The sequence below is a fragment of the Cavia porcellus genome, unplaced genomic scaffold, assembly GCF_034190915.1.
Source record: "Cavia porcellus strain 051 isolate PalLab524CR breed Dunkin Hartley unplaced genomic scaffold, mCavPor4.1 scaffold_14, whole genome shotgun sequence".
Taxonomy (NCBI): Eukaryota; Metazoa; Chordata; class Mammalia; order Rodentia; family Caviidae; genus Cavia; species Cavia porcellus.
The window spans coordinates 45,789,940-45,811,862 of NW_026947497.1; the positions used below are offsets into that span (position 1 = coordinate 45,789,940).

Genomic DNA, 21,923 nt, shown 5'->3' on the forward strand with positions numbered 1-21,923 from the left:
TACAAAGTCTTTGGTAGTAATATCTCCATAAGTATAGTCCTCCAAGTTTTTGTTCAAATATTGGTATTTTTATTAAAATATAAATTTAACTTATATAAAAATAAAACTATCACATTAGAACTATTTTGTGCAAGTACAGAATAAAACAGCAAATTTATACACAAATGACTGATACTATCTCATGGGAAGACAAAAATAGATTCCCAAAACTACCAGACAGAACTCAGGTAAGCTTTTGTATCTATGAGGGCTCCTTCTACTTCAGACTCCAAATACACCGTTCTCTTTCCTCTGGAGCACACTGTTCATCTCTCCTCTGACATTTTTTTCTTAATCTATTTTTAAGTTAACTGACTATTCTGTCACCTCCAAAAAGCTGTTTTGCTTATCTAATTAACTTTTATTACAGATACTGATTTTCTCAGTCTAAAATTCTCCTCTGCAAGATCTTTGCTGAGATCCCCTTTTGTTTATTAAGGCTATTTTTATGTGATTTTTTCAGCATAAGATTCCTTAGAAATTCTTCTGATTATATATAGTTATTTTAAGATCTTTGATAAATCAAGTAGCTGTTACTACTCAAGGTTAGTTTCTATTGATTAATTTTTCTTTATCTTAAATTGAGTCATATTCCCATTTTCTTTACAAATCTAGTAATTTGTTAGAAAAAGACATTGTAAATAACATTGCAACCCTAGGTTTGGTTATCCTCATTCAAAGGGCCTCCTGCTTTTGATTTGAGTGTGGTTCTAATAACCCTACCTAGACTCACACTGCAAACCATGTCTCTCCTGCAGGGTGCAACAAGTGGCCGTGCTTCGCTCCTTCACGTCCTAGCTGCCTCTTCCTAGCCACTCACATCCTCCACGTTCGGGTTTCTCTCCTGCACTGTGACTCTTCTGTCAGCCCCATGTTCTGCTCTCTGAAACCCAAAGTCAGCTTCTGACCATGCTCGCCCCACGAGAGTTAAGAAGTATACTCAGAAAAGAATTAAACACAAATTCCATGTGACTCAGTTCTCTTTCAAAAGCAAAGTCATGTACTTAATCAGAATAAGGAACTAAACTGGTCATAATGAATTAAGAAGATGTACTCAATAAAGGAGAGGAAATGCTTACTTATTTGTAAGATTATAAAATATCAAAATATTTTTATCTACACATATGCTTTAAAAAGGCAACAGTGCCAGGAACACTGGCCCATGCCTGTAATCTTGGCACCCAGGAGGCTGAGGCAAGAAGATCTCTATGAGTTTGAGGCCAGTCTGATGACAAAGTAAATTCAAATCCAACCTGAATTACATGGTGAAAACCTGTCTCCAAAAGACCAAAAAGTAAATAAACAAACAATAATAAACAAAAATAAAAAGGCAATGTGTATGAAGACAATACACAATAATTGACATGATAAACTAAACTTAAAAATAGTCCCTCCCCTCTTCAAAAAACTAAACATAAATTAGAAAGACTAGTATCAATACACAACTCACACACAAATAGTTTTTTCATTGTAATACATGGGATCAAGCATAAGGTTTTGCTAGAAACAATTAGCTGAGGAATTGAAGCACAAGTACAAAATAATTGCTTCCTATGGGCTTTAACTGTCAAACATAAGAAATACAATGCTTTTTATAGTCCTATGATAATTAAAAACCTTGTCATAGGCTGAGATTATCAATGAATATTTATTTAAAATAAATGTACAGTATGGCACAAAAGCACAAGCAACAAAAGAAAAACCAGACAAAACAAACTTCATCTAAACTTAAAACTTTGGGGCCTCAAAGGACACCAGCAAGAAAGTAGAGACAATCCACAAAACAGGAGAAAATATTTGCAAATCATGACTCTAATAAGGGTCTAGTATATAGACTACATAAAGAATGCTTAGAATTCAAGATTAAAAAGACAGTTCAGCTTTAATACTGGACAAAAGACATATTCACAAAAAACAAATGATGAATAAGCACAGGGAAAGATGCTTATCATTAGTCATTAGAGAAATGAAAATCAAAACCACAATTACATATACCACTTCAAACAATTAATGGTGGGACTGTATGTAATTCTGGAATAGCCAGTTTGACAGTTCCTCAAAGAATTACACATACAAAAATGACTACCTGACTACCAATTCAACCCCAACCAAGCACACTAAAGTGGTGAAAATATGTCTATATAAAAACTTACATAACAGTTTTCATTACAAAAGCATTCCTAATGGCCAAAATATACCCAAAAAAGTGGACACAATCCACAGGAATGGATAAACAAAATGTGGTATACAATACAGTATCATTCTGTCATAAAACTGAATGAAATACTGGTAACTATTCTGCAACTTGAAAATACTGTGTGAAGTGAAAGACATAAGACACAAAGGCCACCTTTACAAAATGCACAGAGTAGGCAATCCACACAACCAGAAGTCCATCAGTGCTGCCTGGGCTGAGAGGCAAGTGAAGCCAGGGGTCCAAGAAGGCATTAAACAGCAGTCCTGACTCCACAAACCCGAATATACTTACATACAACAGAATACTGAAAGGTGTTTTCGGTGTATAAACTATATCTCAATAGAACTATCAGTAAAATAAATCTGTAAAGATGGAATCCCCATTGGCTTATTAACTTGAATATATGAATCAACAAAAAAAAAAAATGACAGTAAGTTACTCTTCTCTACTCACCCTATATCCAGACATCAGTGACCACATTGGACTGCAGTAGAAATATGATTAAGAGATCTTTACAAATATCATTTCCTCCTTAAAATGTTAATTTATTATAAGTATATGGCAAAAAGATTAGTATAATTTCTGAGTATTTAAATATATACTATGATTACTACAATCTTAGAAATATCATTGAATATTTTTTGCTTCAAACTCATTAAAAAGTGCACTAAGAGAAATCAGTACTTTTCAGTATTTCCTCATATAGCTACATGATCTTCTTTAGCTAATCAAATATATTTATCGCAGAAATCTTTTTTTTTTGTTTTGTTTGTTTGGTACCGGGGACTGAACTCAAGAAATCTTTTTTGACTACATTAAAAACCGTCACAAACTCTATTATGATACTTGATTATCCAACATCTCAGCACCTTCCTGCTTTTGAAATATATTTTTAATCACTTCAAAATCTATCATGCTTGGCAGGGTATGGTGGCACAGGCCTATAATCCCAGCACTTAGGAGGCTGAGGCAGAAGTGCTGTGAGTTCAAGGCCAGTTTGGGCTACAAAGTGCCAGCCTGAACTGCACTGTGAAACCCTGCCTCAAAAAGACAAAAAGACAAAAAAGAAAAAACACAACTATTATGCTATAGTATGTAAATGTTAATCTAAAATAGTACATAGTTGAAGTAAACCACAATCTGAGATTAAGATTAAGTTTTGTTATGCAAAACTAAATAAAAGCTTTATCCAATGAATTTATAAGTTTTTGAAATTCTTAACTGTAGATGTCTATAAAACTCTTCACATTTTAATCTCTGAACAAAGAAGTTAGGGCACTCTAGATAGAAAAGAGCACAGGGTCTGACCACAATAATGGCTGGCATGCTGTAGCAAACAGCGCCTGAGACAGGGAGGAGGCCAGCAATGGATGACAAGAAAAGAACTTTGTACATGTTCTGGCAATGAACAGAGAACTACTACAAAAACTCAAGTAGAAAAACCCTGATTCATACATAAAGTTTTACCATTTCTACCACTAACGTTAATACCTCCTTTGAACTTAAGACTGCAGACTGCACAGCCAAAGAATTTTCTGGACAAAATGTGTAGAAAAATTCAAAAGGGATCAAAATATGTACAAGGAGAAAAAATTTAATCAGTACTCAAGAAAACATTAAATGCAATATAATTTATAATTGTAATTTAGATTGGCTATTGTAAATGTCATTCACATAGCACGTGTAAATTTAAGTAACATGCAAAGTATTTAACAAGGAGATCAAGTACTTACCAACTATTTAGATAGCTTTTTAAGAATCTGGCTGACTGCTGAGACTCCCTAAATAAAAAAACAAAGAAAGAAACGGTTTTTCAACTTCAAAGTTGTTCCTACCCTGTAAAATCTACCTAAGAATTCTGCTTAATATGAGGGTTAAGTGTAATATTTCAAATTCAACATATAAGGGGCTGGGGATTTAGCTCAGCGGCATAAATGCCTGCCATGCAAGCAGGTGGTTGTGAGTTCGATCCCCGGTACCGATAAAAAGGAAAAAAGACAAAAAAAAAAAAAAAAAAAAAATCAACATATATGCTAATTTTACTGTAGACCTGAACAGAAATATACTTTTTTCTAATCACTGTATGCCTTATAATGCCTAAGTCATCTGCTTAAAGTAGCTGCATATGACTACACCACTCCATGTTTTTAAACCAGCATTATAACTTCAAAGCCAAACCAGCAAGGGAGAATATAACACATTATGAAAAATAAAAATAACCTGCCTCTCTTAAGAGTTGTGAAATAAAGTTGTTTAAAACTTCCTTTCAAAGAATCACCATAAGTACCTATCTTAGCTAGCAGAAAATGTTACCATTCTAGAAACTGTAATACCACACATAAAAATAAAATAAAAACACTTTCTTATGAGTAAACCAAATCAATGGATTTTCTATGACTATTTCTGCTAAAATCAAAATCAAATTAATATCCATCACAGGCCAAAGCAAAGAGGGAAAGAAAAGTATATTTGAGACCTGCACATAAAATTTTTTAAAAGTAAAGCTTCCATAAGATGACAAGAAGATACTATCACAACTTCCAACTTAAGCACATTCACCTTTATGTTCACATTGTAAAAGTACATCAACATAGAAGAGTTCACTTATACAGTATTTTTCTGAATGTAAACTTCAATTTTTTTAAAGTTTTATTTAAAAAAACAGGAAAACAAAGTGCATTTTTTTACCATTAAGAAGTATTCCTTTTTATTTGTGAAAATGCAAGCTACACAGTAGAAGACAGTATTAGCAATACACATGTACAAGAAAGAACTCATACTCAAAATATTTCAAAAAACAAAAATATTTTAAGTCTCCACAAAAGCCCGATTTTTAAGATAGCCTAAGATTCAAATCAAACCTTTTAAAAGATCAATAGAAAAGGCACTTAACATCACTATTCATCAAAGAAAATCAACACAATGAGAAACTATAACCCACCAGAACAACTAATTTTTTACCTAAAAACCAGAGAGTACTAAGTACATATAAACAGAATGTACAATAATTGGTATCCTCATACACTGGAAGCAGAAATGTAAAATGGTATAAAAAGTAGGAAAAACTGGAATCTACTTGAAAACACATATTCCTAACATATTCACAATGATTAAGCAGTACACCCTCCTCCAGGGATACTCTCAACAGAAACGTGTACATATGTACACACAATGTATGTAAGAATTATCACAACATCACTGATTAAAAGCCAAGTGATTCATAATCTAAACACCTATCAGTAAGTAGAAACAAACTAATACATGAAATCCTAATCTACAGAGAAAAATTTAAAACCAATGCCACAAACCAAACATAACAAATCTCAAAAATTCAATGCTGTGTCAAAGAAATCAAGACAAAACAGTGCATACTACACTACATGTTTCTATAAAACTTAACAAACCAAACTCTGGTTATTAAGTCAGAAGAGTAGTTTACCTTTCCTGGGAAGACATTATTGACTGGTACTGGACACAGAGAGGCTTCTGAGAAGTTGGGATCTTGATCTAGGTTGGGGTTAAAAAAGTGTGAAGGTGCATTCACTTTGTAAAAGCACATCAACATAGAGTTTATGTATATTTTCTGTATGTAAACTTCAATTTACTTAAATTTATTTTGTTATAAAATCAAAAATTACTTCTCAATAAAATAACGTTAGACCATGATACTAATAAGTGACTATTCTGGAAAAATCTGAAATCTCCTAACAATATATAAATATATAATGTTAATATATTTCTGTTGACTACACAAAGGTAATTTAAATATGACTGGTCTTTTTGTACTGGTAAGTTTAGGAGCTGTTTCAATGTAAATCTGAATTTTACCACAAGGAGTTCCTCATGATCCTCAATCACTAGTTAGGGAACCCTTATCTGAAATCGTCAAAAGTTTTTAGAATCTGGAATATCTAAAAGACTTCACCACTTGAACACCCTAACCCAAAAATCCAAAATATGAATACTTAATCATTTCAGAACATTTCACTTGAAGATGCACAACTTATAATGGTAAAGAAAACTTTTTATATAATTCTGCTGAAGTTTGTCCTAACCAGGCTCAAGTAAATGTACAGGTCAGTAATTTTGCATGCATATTTTAAAAGCATTAATAGCGAACTTTAATGACCTCAAAGCAGATGACCAAATTAGACATTCGTGAAAACTGTAACGCAAATCACTCGGCCTTATCACTCAGAAAACTTAAGTATTTAAAATTAGTACCTATTAAAGAAAACTCTTGAACATGTTGAAAAAAAGCCTTGCAAATCATATATAACTAAATTTTTGTTAGTACTTATACAGTACCTTTGTTTAATGAAAACATAAACACAGTCCTATTTCTTTTAAAACACTTTTCCATTATATTTATCTAGTCACTTTTTTAAAAAAACTAACCAACTTCTATTCTTTTCTCTAAATCAAACATTATTATTATTTGAACACATTATTATGTGAACTCTTTAACAGACCTGAGTAAAAATATCTGCCTTATTTATTAACCACAACCTATTTGTGTTGAGATGCAGTTTTGTTGTGGTTGTTACTGTTGTAAACTATAAACAAATTTAGGGGGAAGAGGCTGACAGTCACTGATAATTCAGGTCCCTTAACAATTCTCACAGGCTGAGGAATTTAAGTTTCTCATCACAGCAATATTCTTCTAAAGGGACAAACAGCAGGAAAACCTATCAAAGAAATACAGGAATTTTCCTGAGTTTTGCATTGTGCTAACTAAAACATTTCAACATGTCACAGATCTCCATTCCTAACTGGAATCAGTAAGAATTGTGCAGTTTCCACTTGAAAATCACCACCATCCAAACAGGGTGCAAAGAGGCACAAGGTACGTCAACACTTTCACAAAATCTACTTTTTGTTTTGTTCTGTTTTCTTGGACACTGGGTCTCACTCTGTACCCCCAGGCTACACTTTCAACTCACGTGAACCCCTTTTCAGGAAGAACAGTGCTTCTTAAAGACTCATTTCTTCTGCTGAGCATGATGAACACACCTGTGATCCCAGCTACTCAGCAAGGCAACTTAGCAAATTGTCTCAGAAGTAAAAAAGGGCTGAGGGCACAGCTCACAGTTCAATGCTCATCACAGTCACTCAGTCCTCAATCAATAAGTAAACAAATTTAAGGATTTAAAAATTGCACAGATGCCCTATGTTATGGACAGAAGTGTTAATTTAGCAGGCACTCTAATGGTGACAAAATGGGGGAAAACACATTCTTTATGAGAAGTCTGTTATGTTTTTAAGAAAGATCAGTTTACTGCATGCAAAGCCTAATTTCTAAAAAAGCAGAAAGCAAACAGACAAGTAGTAGAAGGATTAGGATCCTAGGGTTATAGAGTCAATTTTAAAGTCAAGAGAAAACTGACCAAATTAGCTCCAGACAATAGATCACATCTCAAATCAAAAAAGCCCATAGAACCACTAATGGGTTTATTAAGGTTACTTATCTAATTTTGTCATATGTAGTAATTCTAAAGATCCTAAAGACGACTCTAAAAGTGTAAGCAACTCTATATTAAAAGAATTATGATGAATTTGGGGATGGTACCTTGTTAGTTCACTAGTAAGTCTAATGAAGGTCACTCATGAAATATAACCATATAAATACCGATATTTAACAATCTAACATTTTAAAAGTTCTAACATTTTAAAGTTACAGTAAGATACAAAAAATAAGTTCTAGTGTTCTATTGGATAGTAAGGCGACTATAAATAATGGTAATAACTATTTCTAAATAAAGCAAAAAGAAAGGATTTTGAATATTTTCATCACAAAGAAATAATAAATGTTTCAAGAAGTAGATACAATATCCTGATTCAAGCATTATAAAATGTTTACATTATACAATATCATGATAATCCAAAAAGTAGTTTTTAATGAGTTAACTAAAACTTTCACAATAAACGTATAGAATTTAACTGAATTTTTAAAACAGTACTAATAATTCATTGTTTTAGACTGTTATTCTTGTTTTCAATTCTAATTTTGGAGCTAGACTTATAAAGAATATAAAAAAGCAGGGACTCAGCTAGTTAAAAGAGTTCTAAGTACAGAGGTCTTCCCAACCCCAGTTAAACTCTCCACAGTTTCAGTCACCTACGGGTGGCCACAGTCTGAAAATACTCAATGGAAAATTCCAGAAATATTTCAAAGTTTTACATTACATGACACTGAGTAGCATAATGAAACTGAACGCTCTCCTGCTCCATCCCACCAGCATACCCATGCGGTATACACTACTGCCTGTCGAATACTGCTTAGGTGCAACCCAAATACTCTGGGTGGCTGAAGCTAGAGGAAGACCATCTTGAGACAGTCTCAGAATAAAACTGTAAAAAAGGATGGGGATCTAGTCGAGTAGGAAGACCCTGAGTTCACTCTCCCAGGACCGAAAAAAGAAACAAACAAAACCACCAAAAAAGCCCTACTTCATGCCATAACAACTTTCAGTAAAAGATGTAAAATTTTACTTAAAATACCTCACGCTGCATTTCTATTTCCTTAACAAAGAAAGCACAGAATTCAATATTTACTCTCAAGCATCTAGTCTGATTGCTTCAAATCTGTAAAGGAACACTTACACAGTGCCTCAATTTTAAAAGAATTCCCTCAGCTTTCTGAGGACATTCTCAGAGACCCTACAGGAAAATTAAAAAGAAAACTCATCACACTTTCAAAACATCTGATTTGTTCCAGTTGTCAAAACAGTACAAAAAGTCTGAATACAACTTATCCATGTTTCTACATATTTAAAGTTATTCCTCACTCTTTTTTGACATTTCCACAAACCTTACAATATTTCTAAATTACTCAGCTCTTATTACCAATTTTTAAAAAGGACTCCTGATGCCTGTGACTTACACCTTTTACTACTATCCTACTCCTTAAATCAACGTAAGCCTCAGTTAAGGCATTTATTGTACTGACATACAACCACTGTATGAATTTTAATTCCATTTCCCCCAAAATGAACTTAATTGAGAAACATAAACTATCTACTTTGATATCTGCAACTAGTGGTCTTTGAAAAAAAGTAAAACATTAGGAGTCACAGTATCTCATATAATCTCTTACAATATTCAAATTAACCTTACAGAAAAAAAAAAAAAGAATTCCACCAAATTAAGTATTTCAATATACTTCTAACCCATAGGATTTACTTGAAATAATGTACTCAGTGAAAGGCAGCCCTTGCTAGAACCAAGTACAATCATGCATTCCCTAATGTTGTTCTGGTCAACTGCAGACAGCATATATGAAGGAAGTGGACAGACAAGATTATATGCAGCAAAAAATTCCTACCACCTAGGAATGGCAGCAGTCTTAGAAGTCTATGGTGCTGGTAGAAACAAACCTAATGGGCAGCCAGCACATACAGCTAAGCCCAGTACATACTATTTGATGAAGTATAACAACTATGTTACTGGTCTATGTTGTACTGTAGTATACTATTTATCACTATGTTGGGGGCTATTTTTTTTAAGTATACTATAGAATAACATGCTGCTACATTTTCCTACATATATGAAGGAAAATAAATCTGTAGTTTAAAATATTCTAAAAAAAAGAAAACACCTTCTAGTGGCTTCACAGCAAATGCTAGAAAACATTAGGAAAAATAATTCTAATTAAACATTATCTCTTGCAGACAAAAAAGAAAGAATATTTCTCTTTCTCAAAATTCAAAGATAGATAAAGATACTGTAAGAAAACAGCAGACAATATCCCTTATAAACATACTTAAAAATCATCAACAAAGGGGCTGGAGATTTAGCTCAGCGGCATAAGCGCCTGCCTTGCAAGCAGGCAGTCGTGAGTTCGATCCCTGGTACCGATAAAAACGAAAAAGACAAAAAAAAAACATCATCAACAAAATGTTAGCAAATCCAGTCCCATCATTTAGCAAATGAGTAACAGCTCACAACCAAGTACAGTTTATCACAGGAGCACATAACTGGTTCAACATTTGAAAATCAAACAGTGTGCTACATCATACCAACATACAAGAAAAACCATACTTTGACAGCTGTAGAAAAGGCATTTGATGGAATCTAATATCCATTTCTAATTTTAAAAAAGCCTCAACAAAGTAGGAATAAAAGAGAATTTCCTTAATTGGGTGAAGGATATCTAAATAAGCCTACAGCAAATATTATATTTAATGATAAAAAAGTGATGGAAGATCAAAAAGCTGAATATTGTATTGAACAGTTTCTATTAAGCTAAATCCCTAGCCCTCACTATTTCCATTTTTACAGTACAATAAAATGTTTTTTTCTCATGAGTTCCATTCAGTATTATAACGTGAAATGCTAGGACTGTATATGCAATTAGGAAAAAAAACTAATAAAGTCACACAAATTATAAATGAAGACATTAGAGTTATTCAAAATCATGATTGTCAACATAGCAAATTCAAAGAAACTTACAAAAAAATCTCCTAAAACTAATACATAATTGTAACAAGTCATTGGCTAAAAGGTCAATACAAAAATCAGTTGTATTTTTGTATACTAACAATGAAGCAGCAGCATCCATCAAAATAAGAGAAATAGTTATATAACTACAAAGCATGTGCAGAATACAAATACTAACAGCTGATAAAAGCAATCAAAGTCTAAAAAAGAAATACATCATGAATTAAAGGATCAATATTTTTAAAATATCATCATATTGCTATGAAGCTTCAACATAAATCCCAACCAAAATCTTAGCCGAAAATAGCCACTCTTGGCAGAATGGTTGGTTTCCAGGATCCCTATGGATACCAAAATTCAGACTTTAAGTATCTTACATAAAATGGTAAAGTATTTTTACACACTGTAAAACAGTTCTCAATTACTTTTGTAGCCCAAAATAATGTAAACACCATGTTGTTATATTATTGTTTAGGGAATAATGGCAACAAAAAAGCCTGTACATGTTCAATACAAACGTACTTTTTCCTAAATATTTTTATCTGTGGTTGATTAAATCCATGGATAAGGATTCTGTGACAATAAAGGAATCAAATACCTTTGTAGTTATCAAAAGATGGTTCTTAAATGTATATGGAAAAGCAAAGGGGCTAAATATCCAAGACAATTTAAAGAAAAAAACCTGAGAATACTAATTTCAGCAATTACTATAAAGCCGTAACATTCACAACAATGATATAGTAAGCAAAACGACAGACACAGATCAATAAGCAGAGTTTAAATCCAGAAATAAATACTTACAAGTAAGAATAATGGAATTTGACAAAGATACCAAGGCAATTAATTCATCAAAGAAAAGACAACCTCTTCAACAAACGGTATTAAAACTGATTTCTAAAACCCAAAACAATGACCCTGAACTCTACCTCATAACATACAAGAAGTTATGTAAGACATCACAAAAATGCAAAACATAAAACAATAAAATATCTAAAAGAAAGTAAAGTAAAATAATCTGTGATTTTCAAAGAGACAAAGACTTTGTGAAACACAGTTCTTAAGAGAAAAACTTGATAGCTTCATCAAAATTAGAAACTTTCACTCTATAAAAGATATGTAAGAATGTGGCAATTTAGATCCTTTCTGAAAAGTGAAGATGGCAGCTTAGTTCTGCCAAAAGTTCTGAATTCAACCCCCAGTACTGGGAAAAGAGGGCAGATGAAAAGATAGGTCACAAATTAAGAGAAGATATTTGCAAATCACTTACCTGACAAAGCAGTTTTCCAGAATCAAGTAACTACTCCCACACTCAACAATAAGAAAATGAATAATCTGATTTTAAAAGCTGAACAAGTAAGGCACTATTTTTCTGTCAAATAAGTAAGCATGGTTTACTCAAAGGAAAATTTGCTAAGAGACAAGACAGCATAACAATAAGTAGAAAATGTTAATAGGAGACAATTTCCTATGGGATCCCATGTTTCTGTACCTGTGGGGACTAAGACACTTAGAGTACTGTGTACTGCACTATTTTTTTGAGAATATTTTTATAGAAATGGCCTCTCCGCAGGAAAGGCAGGCACTCTGACTTTCTAAGACAAACTGCTGAGGTTCTCTAGAGCTACGATTCCTCTCCACTAAGGTAATGCACCAAGGGGACCGTACCTTCCCCCCTGAAACAATTAAGCATGTACACTACACACTATTACTTGCTGTAATAATTAATCCAACTCAGGAGTCTCATGTCTTCTGTCAGCATCCATGAGTCAATAATTTGTTAGTCGGCAAACAAGTAAACTCCCAAACTCTTCATAGTAAGAACTATGACAATGGAACTCTTAGTTCCAAATAAGAATAAGAATTAGAATATTACAAAAGAGTTGCATGAAAAAGGCCTTTTGGAAGAGTATTAGAAACTGTCTTATCTGCGCCGCAACAATGAAAAGTGATTTTCCTAGTTTCCCTCCATCCTCTTTGAACACTGATTTAAAATATCATACGCATTTGAAGATCTTCTAAGCCAAACACTGAAAATGCCGCAACGAAACTGTAGAATCACTTTAAAAGGGTACATTAGAAATATTCAAAAGAGAACATAATAAAAGTTTTTAACTTTTTTTAAGAAAATAAGGCCCAAAACCCACAAATACTCAACTCCTACATATTTATAATTTGAATTTTTCAAATGTCACCTCAATATCACTCAGTTTTATTATTTATCTACAGCTTTACTTCTTCAGGGTGTTATTAACTTGATCGGGTAGATAAACACCTACTGTGATATATATATTACTTATCTTGATGATCTCTCCTTTTTCTATGCCCACAACTCAGAAAACATGCAACCTTTTCAAATTTGATTTGCTTCTGCAGGGCGAAAAGGAGAAGTTGTTTTTCTTTTCAATCTACAAATTTAAATAGCTGACACTGTAACTTACTGTGAATTAGAACAATTACGCAAAATTTTCCTCTACTATCTCAAAGTGTTGGATTAAAATTCTATCCCAACATAGTATTATTTTCCATTTATATAGCTGTATTTCTAAATGTGTAAGACTTTTAGCACCTATTCCATGGGAATAGGAAAAACAGTAAATGACAATCTTACCACTATTTTGGGAAAATTATCCACAAATAACATAAAAATAGTACTTTTTAAAATATTGTTACAGTAAAATATACATGAGAATTTTCCGCTTTCACAATTTTTATATGTTCAATTCAGTGGTGCTGAATACATCCATGATGTCATACTCCATCACCACTACTCATTCCAATACTTTCTCAGCTTTCCAAAAAGGAATTATCTATTAAGCAATGAATTCCACTCCCCTCTAGTAACCACGACTATACTCTCTAGTTTCAGAATTCACCTACTCTACATCATATAAGTAGAGTCACACCAGATTTCTTCTTTCCTATTTGCTTACTTCACTGAGCACAATATTGTTAAGATTCATTTATGTTGGAGAATGTACAAAAATTCCACTCTTATGGCTGAATAATATTCCACTGTTTACACACATTTGTTTGTTCATTCATTTGTCCATACACATTTGAAATTGTATCTCCTGTTTGTTTACTGCGAATAATGCTGCAATGAGCACTGGTGTGTTTGGATGTGTCAGCTGTCTTGAGTTCCTTCTCTCAGTTCTTTTGAGGACACATATACAAACAGAACTGCTGGATGATTTGGTCACTCTACGTTCAACAAACTGGCAAACTGTTCTCCACACCAGTTACATCTTTTTATATCCTCATTGGCAGTACATGAAAGTTCCAATTTTTTTTAACTTGTTATTTTCCACGTTTTTTGTAATATCCAAGTGGTATCTCACTGTGGTTTTGATTTGATTTCCTTAATGACTAACAGTGTTCAGCATCTTTTTAAGTGTTTATTAGCAACTATCTTTGCAGATGTGTCTGTTCAAGTCCTTTGCTCTTTTTTTTTGAAGTTGTGTTGTTTATGTTATTGTTGCTGTTAGGTTTGAAGTGGAAAAAACTAAAGAAATGGAAATCTCTCTAAAAAAAACTACCTTGTTTTAATGAAATTAACCTGGCTCCTACTATTCTCAAGTTAAAGATCTATAATAAGTCTTAAAAGCAATAATCTCATAAACAATAAACAAAGAAGCAGTAAATCTAATTACATAGCTATTAAAGCATATTGTGATAATGGTGGAAGTGGAAGCCTTTAAGCAAACTATCTGGAAGATAATTACACATAATATGAGCTTAAATGAACTTACACTAGCTAGTTAAGAGATGTAAATGACAAAAATGTATTTTACATATACTATTTTACCAGATAATAGTATTAAGTAGTAAAACGTATCTCATAAAACCTCGTTAAAAAATAAATACACTGGAAACAACTAGTTCAATAAAAGAAAAGATAATCTGCTATCAATTTTTAAGCTATATTTTAACTGGTAATGTGTTAAGTTTTCTTTTCTTTTTTTATTTTGAAAGTAGTAAAATACAAGAGAACAAGACAGAATAAAGCCAACTAAGATCGTACAGTGAAATTGGTACAGAACTTCACAGCAGGTTACCAGGATAACAGTAATAAGTATCACAGTATATTTCATTATCTTTACAATAGTTGTTCTTTCAATCACGTGTATCAAAATAAAATGAAATACAGAAAATTATAGAACTTATCAAAACAGAATATTGAATAGAGCAGTACCATTAATCAGACTAGAGCAAAACAGTAATAAAAATATTTGCCTTCAAAGAGATGGCAGAAGGAAATCCCTCTTATTTGCTATGGTCAACCTCCCAAGAGATGCTCAGATTTCTGGTTCCCATTTGCTAACAGCTGGGAGGGACAGGAGAAGGGGGATAGGGGGAAGTGGGATGTTTGACTCTAGGCCGTGCACTAGTAGGTTCACTATGGCTTAGTAGGGGGGCAGGCTGGTTGCTTGGTTTCCCAGCTTCGTAAGTTCCAACGTGGTGCAGATCTCAGAAGACACTGGTGGTTCTTCCCTTGGAAGGGCTGCAGTCTGCCACACCCCCGCTGCTTACCAGGAAGGGGAACTGCTTGCTTGGTTTCCCAGCGTTCTAAGTTCCAACGTGGTGCGGATCTCAGGAGACACTGGTGGTTCTCCCCCTGGAAGGGCCACAGCCAGCCACACCGCAGCCAATTAGCAGGGAGTGTTAAGTTTTCATAACTGTCCCTGAGATATCTTTTTTCGGCCTTGGGAATAGGGTGATAAACCTAATAGCCAATCAACATTCACATGCTACTTTGTTTTAACCTCCCTTTGGTCTCTCCCATCCTATAATATTTCCACATGAACACTCATTTTGCCTTAAAACATTGACATATTTGGGACTTCTGGAAAGTTTTCTTACATACTGTCCCACACATCTAGGTTTGTCTTATAGCTTCCCAAAGTATGATTTGACAACTTTCTATAATTCTTAGGAACAGAAGAACAAATCTGAGAATCTGCCTGAATTCAAAACACTTCAGGCAAAAATACTGCAATAGCTACATCATTCCATATTCCATCACAAGAAAAGGAACAAATTATCATGCTGTATATGGTACTAAAAATCAACACTTGGTTCAAGTGGCTGCCTACAGATCTCTCCACTGTAAAGACACATTTCCTCTTGGTAAGTGATTTGTGAGATGACAATTAAGCATCATGTTTGTGTATATGTATCTCCAGTTCCCTGCTGTCTCTTACCCAGAAGTCTGGCATCCATTGGTCTTTCTGGCTTAGACTGCTCTTTAGAGTTTATAGTACAATAATTTTTAAACTCTAGCATTGCTTCTCAATTCTCTAGAGGACTTTTCCCTTTTTCTTCTTTCCATTCTATACCCGTGTTATTTTTTCAATTCACGATTAACTGTAATTATTCAATTGAATGATTCATGTTATTCAGATTCCGCCAATGTAAATTCCTTTGGATTCATTCTCATAATGTTTCTCATTAGCTTCTTTTAAACACTTCCTTGTTTTCCTGATTCCTGTGTTTTCCCAAGAACTGAGGTATCTATTCTCGCAAGAAGCCTTGGATCCTTTCAGTAGGGAAAGTTATTTGGAGATCAAGAACTATATGGATACTGAGTGTAATCACTGAAACTGTTCCTGTGCCTAAGCCCATCTAAGTGGGTGGATGGATAGACAGATAGGCAGAGAGATGGGAGATGGGTGGATGGGTACACAGGGGTAAGTAGAAAGGACAGATGATTTGTGGACTTATACTGATATTTCCAATTAATTTGACAGTTAAAACAGTTTTTTGGCTCCCTCTTGCTCTGTCTTTATATCTTTTCTCTCTTACAATGAAATTTTTGGTTCCTAACCATCATGGTTCATATCTAGATGTCCTCCAAAAGATGCATGTGGAGCTTTTGGGAGGAGACTGGATCTTGGGGATGTGATACTCAGTGGACTATCATTAAACGTGATATTCAGAGGCAATGTCTGCTCAGAATGGTAGGTCACTGGGATATGGTCTGGAAAGCTATTTCCTTCTCTTCTCCCTTGGGCGTATCTGCCTGTCTGTCTTTCTCCCCCTTCCCCTAGCCTTCCTGACACCAGCCCAAGAGCCACTCTCCTCGGCCTGCAGTCTTATCTTGGCACCAACCATGGACCAAAACATCTGAACTGTGAGCCAAAAAGAATCTCTCTTACTTTAAATTGTGGGTACTGGGTATTGTGTCTCAGCATCAAGAAAGTAACTAAGATTCTATCTTTATTCACAACCCATTTCCTAGTTTTGTTTTATTATTTTATACAAGTTCTTCATTGTATTCATTTAAACTCTGAGTATTTTCTACTATATAATCCCACCTTGTAAAAATGTCTTCTCTCAAAGAAGTTATTTCATTTTAATGGATTCAAAGCTGTTTCTCTTTTCAGATATATACAGTTCTTTTTGTCAAAGAAGAAGAAATAAATTTTTGGCTTCGTATGTGTGTACATATAATCTCTTTCACCTTTTATTTATTTGGACTCTACTTCTGCATCAGTAGTACATTATTTTAATATAACCTTATGGAGGATTTTTTTCTTACAAGTATCTGATATATAAAAGGAAAAACAAGAGTTTCATTAAAGAAAAGTTAAGAACCATCCATCTTTGCCTTTAAAAGAAATAAAGATACTCTCCTTTTTGCAATCTGAATGCCTAGTAGCTATGTGGAAGAGGCAACATACCATAGATATGACAAAAAGTACATCTTTTTCACAAGTATTTAGCTATACATACAATAAGAAGAAAGGAACGACCAGAAAGTACTAGCATCATTATAAAAGATCCAGAAAAAAACAAAAAACTCTATTGCAGAACAATGTATTTATGGCATGCTGTTCATATAAAATAAATTTATGACAGTTAAATTTTTAATTATTCAATGTTCAAATTCAAACTTTTCTTAAGACAAGATTTATCCATAGTAAAATATAAAAACCAACTAAATGAATGAAAAAAACCTTAAAAATAAGATAATACCATCACAAACAATTCAAATTACTTAATCCAAGACTCCAGGTGGATGAAATTTGTATATGTACTCCAACTATATCATTTTGTTTCCTTTATTCTTTTCCATGGAGTGGAATGAGATCCAGATTGAGATATACAAGGGGTGATCAAAAAATTCGGTAATTTTAAAAAAGCATATAGTACGTCAATGAAGTGTGGTCAGAGTTCTATGAACAAACAAACAAACAGACAAAACAGAAATCCTAACTTGTTTTGCTTACTGAGTTTACTGTTGGCAGCAGTACCAATGTAATTTGATTACTGTATCCTTTATATTATAGGCAGCAAGTGAATAAACTTAGTATCCTAATGTTACTGATAATTAGAACCCTCAAAATATGGAAAGAGATACAAATACCAAACAGGAAAAAAGAGAAGCCCTGTGACGCAAGGACCTGCAAGCATTAAAGATCTTTCAAAGCGTACAATATTTACTTGTTCTACCCAATCAAAAGAGCTACTAAGCAGTAACGCACAGTAGTGATATAGAACTCATTGATGTCCATGATGTTGGCTTGCAAATATCACTGTCCACAAGAGGCTGTACATGAAATAGTTTGCAAGAAGTCTAGGGTAGGAACAATGTAAGGTAAGGATGGAACATCCTGTTGTGACAGAAATTAATGGCTCTCAAAATGGTGAGACGTCACAGAGACACAGAAACAGACTACAAACTCTCCTGCTAGGTAAGTTTAATCATCTGGACCTCTAAAAAATGAGTAAGAAGGATGGATCTTTGCACAATGAGTTAATAATGAAGAAAGCATGGCAGAAATTCTTCCTTACAAGAATGCAAGCTAATAAATATGAGCGTAACAGAACTAGAAGGTTATTTAGAAACAGTATTCATCTCCAAGCATCACCCAACAGATTTAATAATTAATTACCATGAGAAAAAAACTCTTTTATAAGAGAAATCATATAGCATTATCTCACCCAGGTAACCAAACTCAACATCGTTAAGTAATGGTTAAAATAAAACTTAAGCACATAAACACATCAATGAAATGGAAAAAAGCCAGTTACACAGAAACAAATGATATGCTATTTACATTTTAAAATCAAATCAATACTATTTATCTTCCCTTACAAATGTGTGCATAAAAGTATTAAAAACTTTAAGGATGTCTTCAGAATAGTAATTACTTCTCAGAAGAGAGGCAGAAAAATGACATTAGTAATCTTCAACAACAGTTTACTTCTGAAATAGTAATAGTAAAAAGGTTAGTCTGATAATTTAGCTGCATATCTGAAAATCTTCCTTGTATTTTTTATACTTTTAAGGATTTCAAATTGAAATTTTTATATCTAAAATGAATTGCTGCTATTCATTGCTTGGTTTCCTATAGATTTACAGCAGTTCTATATTTTCTGGTATTTAAAAATTATTATTTTAATAAATCTCCTGGAAGATACAGTAGGCAAAGACTTTATGAACAAAACCTGATTGTCCAGGAACTGTCACAAACAATCAACAACTGGGATCTCACCTTATTAAAAAGCTGTTGTACTTCAAGAGAAACCACCAACCTACAATGTGGGAGAAAATGTTTGCCAACTGTTCCTCAAACAAAGGATTACTATGGAGAACATACAAAGAACTCAAAAAAAAAAAAAAAATCAGTCCTCCCCAAATTAAAGACCCAATCCAAAAATGAGCAACTAAAATGAATACACATTTCTTAAATGATGAAATACAAATGGCAAATAAATATATGAAAAATGTTCAACATCATTGGTCATTCATTCGAGAGATGCAAACTAAAACAACACTGAGATTCCACCTCATCCCAGGAAGAATGGCTATTGTTAAGAAATCAACCAATAACAAATGCTAGAGAGGCTGTGGGGAAAAGGAACCCTTCTCTACTGTTGGTGGGAGTATAAACTGGTGCAACTACTATAGAAAAAAAAGGAGGACTGGAGGTCCTCCTTTGACCCTGCTATTCCCCTTTTGGGTATCTTCCAAGAAGAATTTAAAACATCATACCACAGCAATATACATGGACCCATGTTTATAGCAGCACAAAATTTGTAATGGCCAGATCTTGGAAAATGTCCATCAACTGAGGAATGGATAAAAAGATGTGGCATTTTCTACAATGGAGTACTACTCAGCCATAAAGAAGGATAAACTTGAGGCTTCTATAGGTAAATGGATACAATTTCAGATAATACTCATTAAGTGAACTACATCAGACACGCATGGGGAAACATCATACTATCTCACTAGGGTGAGAAGTTGAAAGAAACTATATACATAAAAGATATTTAAGGTAGTTCTACTGATTTTTCTGAGCTCACTGAAGAGCAAGGTTTGTGCTAGCATTGTTTGGACATTTAAATGCAGATGTCTTGTACTCTGAGTGACTGATTTGCAGGTAACAATGTACAATGTATATACCTTTGTCACACCCTAATTATTGTGCTTTGAAATTTTGTTTTATTTTCCTCTTTAAAATAAAAAAGTATTGTTTCAAAGAATTTAATTTAGAAGCAAGTCTTCAGTGACCCTCTCTACTTTAATCCCTGATTTAACAGAAGCAAACCAGTATTTCCAAAATGATTCTAGTAAGTAAAATGCATTTCATTTACTTAAGTAAAAAGTAATTTTAAAGGTATGCCATCTTCATGACATTACATTTTCTCTATTAATCCTGTATTTCATTTCTTCTTCATAATTAACATCATTTAGAGAGCTGAAAGTTTACTCATTCTAATTCAGATTTATCCATCACAATGACCTCACTTTACAAAATCACCCTAATAAAGTTATTATTTTAAATTTAAGGGGGTCTGGAGGGTCGCTGTTAAGATTCACACACACATACACACATGCGTGCGATATAAATTTTTAGAGATTTGATAGTAATTTGCTTCTTTTCCACAACCCTTAAATGCTTTTATCTATTTGTAAAAACTTTCTATTTTCTGTTTAAGAGAAGGTCAACTGCTTTTACTTCACTCCTCTAACATAATCATGAATAGAAATAAGAACCTTTAGCTCTTTACACTGACAAAGCCAGCAGTATGCTTCAGCCAATAAAGTAATTCGTTCATTAATGCTCTGATGAAGCAACCTTTTGTTAGCCCCTGAAAGATCAGAAATCTCACACTCTTAACTTCACAGTTTTCCCCTTTTGGCCATATGAACTTAGTTTTCTTGACTGCTTATTTAACAACTAAAACATTATCATTCAGAAATTCAATCTTCCACTCTAAGTAATTTAATAACAGATTCCAACAGCAGAAAGTTGTTTCTAGATGAAGCTACTTGTACTTCATTCAATTATATTAATTTGTTTTCCCATTGAGTCAATCTGTACAGAAATCTGTGCCATCTTCTATTAAGCAGCTAAAGAAACAACTCATATAATATTCTCAAAATGAAAAGCATAAATGTTCATTTATACAATCAGCACTGATCAATCAAGTATGGCAAGTCAGGTATGGAAAATATTAATATTGAGGAACTATTTTCAAGAAGATAGTGTGTAATCTACTAGCAGGTAATTTCTTACTGTTATGTTTTTTTGTTTTGTTTTGTTTTGTTTTGTAGTTCTGTATTGCGTGTACCCTTACGCCGCTTTGGTTTGTTTTGTGTTTTTCTCTTTTTCCTCTTAAATAAAAAAAAAAAAAAAAAAAAAAATTAATACACAACCCTAGCCCACAAGCAATTCAATTCAGCAAGTAAGAGAGACATTTAGAAATACTGCTGTAATGCAGCTTACAGTAGTATTAAATAGTATGAAAGATTTAATTAATTGAGCTTAGAGAGGATCTTTTCAATCTTCCATGAGGAGACAATTGAGACTAAATAAAAGGTAATGTACTTTAGGTTAGGTGAACAGCAAATAGACAAAGAAAGATGGACCAAACACCATGGTAAACTCAGAAATTTTAATTAAGTAAGGCAAGAATATAACATGCATAATAAAAAATTATTATGAAATAAATGTCTGTCAGTTCGTGAAGACCCATACATGTTCTGCTCTGGAAGCTTGACTTTATTCCAAGCAATGAGTAGTTATTAAAGAGTTCTAAAGAGTGATTTGGTACTCAGGTGTTTCTTAGAAAGATAACTCCTGAACTACCATAATTCCCCAAAGCTCCTATTTTCAGTAACTTTGGAATCCGAAAGTACATAAATTTTAGATTTTCAAACATGGTTCATACTCAGTATAACCATATGTTGTATGATGCTCACATAAATTTAACATTTTCAACAATGAGTGCTACT

At 33.3% G+C, this 21,923-nt stretch overlaps 1 protein-coding gene across 3 annotated transcripts in view; it reads right to left on the minus strand.

Moving 5' to 3' along the window:
* Nucleotides 1–21,923, minus strand: part of Fbxw7 (F-box and WD repeat domain containing 7) — a 160,279-nt gene that overhangs the window by 104,518 nt on the left and 33,838 nt on the right. For 2 of the 3 annotated variants that reach the window (XM_023560280.2, XM_003476930.5), the window contains exon 2: nt 3,970–4,017. The exons of the other annotated variant lie outside the window; for it this stretch is intronic. The gene's annotated coding sequence lies outside the window, so the exon portion shown is untranslated. The remainder of the gene's footprint in view (nt 1–3,969; nt 4,018–21,923) is intronic. 3 annotated transcript variants of the gene reach the window in all.